Raw genomic sequence first — 2,500 nt, 5'->3', positions numbered from 1 at the left:
AAGGAGACACCCCAATAGCGTATGACGACCTCAAATCATACCTTCTGCAGCAGTACTCGCCGTCGCCAGCCGCCTGTATAGCAAAGCTTTTTCAGCTCTCGCAACAACCGTTGGGGGACCAAAGGGCTTCGCTTGCCCTCAGGGAAATGACCAGTATCGCTCGCCTTCAACCTGCCGCAGACGGCTCTCCTCGTGAGGTGAACCTACTCCGTGCCCTTTGGATACGCCGTTTACCTGAACCTGTGCGCGCTGCCATACCCGATGTCGATAGTTTACCCATAAAGGACTTGATGACCAAAGCCGACGCCCTTATGGACAGCCACTTCAAGACCTCCATCAACGCCTCCACCCCTTACGACGAGGATGCCTATTCAACGTCAACCGAAGCTGACATGAATGCCGTAGGACATACACGCCTACCCCGTGACGTGCCGAAGCGGCGACAAAGCCGCCCACCACCCACCAATCGCTCGCGCCCCAACGAACGACTTCTACAGCCACTTACTACCTCCCATCCACCGCAGTTTTGCTACTACCACTTCAGATTCGGGGCAACCGCGAAGAAATGTGCCAAAGATTGTCGGTGGCCAAAAAACGTGTAAGTAGGCCATCGCTTGTGGCGGTGGCCTCCCATGTTTCTAATCTTTTCTTTTTACAGGATGCAGGAACGGGCGTGCGATTTTTGGTACACACGGGTGCTTGTCGTTCTCTTTTGCCAAGGAAACTCTTCAAGGCACAACGTAGTCTGTCTACATCTACCGACGTCCGCTTGGTAGCTGCCAACGGATCTGCGATACCCACCTACGGTTACGAGAGCCTCACATTATCGTTCGGAAACGGTAAATTCAATTGGAAGTTTCTCGTTGCTGACGTCACAATGCCAATCCTCGGTGCAGATTTCCTCTCTCATTTCCACCTTCTGGTCGATGTCGCCCACCGACGATTGGTCAACGCAGACTCGTACTTGTCGACACCTCTTCAACCCGCCCCCTCTAACCTCGCTCTCCACATCAGCGCACGCACGGATGCCTACGCCCACCTCCTCACGTCGTACCCGGAAGTTTTCCGTCCAGAACTTCGCCAAACGCCCACGGTTCCTGCCAAGCACGGTATTTATCACCATATCAAGACGACGGGACCCCCAGTCTTCGCAAAATTCAGACGTCTGGCACCGGAACGATTGGCGGCCGCCAAACAGACGTTCGCCGAAGAAAGACGGCTCCCTCCGTCCGTGCGGGGATTACAGGCGCCTGAACATGCAAACAGAACCGGATCACTACCCCCTCCCAAACATTGCCGATGTAACCTCCTACCTGCACAAAGCAAAGGTTTTCTCTACGCTCGACCTCCTGAAGGGGTATTATCAGGTGCCTATGAACCCAGAAGACATCCCCAAGACCGCCATCACCACTCCGTTTGGCACATACACCTTCAATTACTCCTGTTTTGGCCTTCGTAATGCTGGGGCAACGTTTCAACGTCTCATGGATGGCATCTTAGGGGACCTCCCTTTCTGTGTCTGTTATGTGGACGACATACTTGTGTTCTCCTCGTCAAAAGAGGAACATCTCCGTCACTTGCGCATCGTGCTCGACCGCCTGCAACAAAACGGCCTTGTAGTCCGGTACGACAAGTGTACCTTTGGCGCCAACGAAGTGTCGTTCTTAGGGCACCGTATCACTCCTGAAGGAGTCCATCCCCTCCCTGAGAAGGTAGCAGCCGTTCAGAATTTCCCCACGCCCTCGACCGTCAAAGCTCTGCAGGAATTCTTGGGCATGATCAACTATTATCACCGCTTTCTGCCAGCCATTGCCACCACTCTTGCTCCCCTCTACGCCTCCCTCAAGGGCAAGCCAAAGGACTTGAAGTGGGGTCCCCTTCAAGAAGCGGCCTTCTGCAATGCAAAGAAGGCCCTATCAACTGCTGCGGCTCTCACTTTTCCTATCCCACTCGCCCCTCTCCTTCTCTCCACCGATGCCAGCGACGTCGATATTGGTGCAGTACTCGAGCAAGTGGTCAAAGGCTCGCCCCGCCCATTGGCCTTCTTCAGCAGAAAACTGTCCAAGGCAGAATCGGGTTATTCTATCTTCGATCGAGAATTGCTGGCGGTGCACTTGGCTGTCCGTCACTTTCGCCATTTCTTAGAAGGTACGCCCTTCGTCATTCGCACAGACCACATGCCTCTGGTGCACGCCTTCACTCGACAGTCTGACGCCTGGTCCGCCCGTCAACACCGACATCTCTCCGCCGTGGCTGAATACAATTGCACCCTCCAATACGTCCCTGGGAAAATGAATCCCGTTGCCGATGCCCTGTCAAGAAACACGTTGGCTGCCGTTCAACTGGGATTGGATTACAACGCCCTGGCTGAAGCCCAACGACAGGATCCAGAGTATCAAGCTTGTAGGACATCCTGCACGTCCCTCCGTTGGGAGGATTTTCCCCTCGAAAACTCCAACACCACCCTCCTCTGTGATGTCAGTACTGGTAGACCGCGATT

This window comes from Palaemon carinicauda, chromosome 14, assembly GCF_036898095.1.
Source record: "Palaemon carinicauda isolate YSFRI2023 chromosome 14, ASM3689809v2, whole genome shotgun sequence".
Taxonomy (NCBI): domain Eukaryota; kingdom Metazoa; phylum Arthropoda; class Malacostraca; order Decapoda; family Palaemonidae; genus Palaemon; species Palaemon carinicauda.
Note: the sequence above shows the minus strand (reverse complement) of the source record.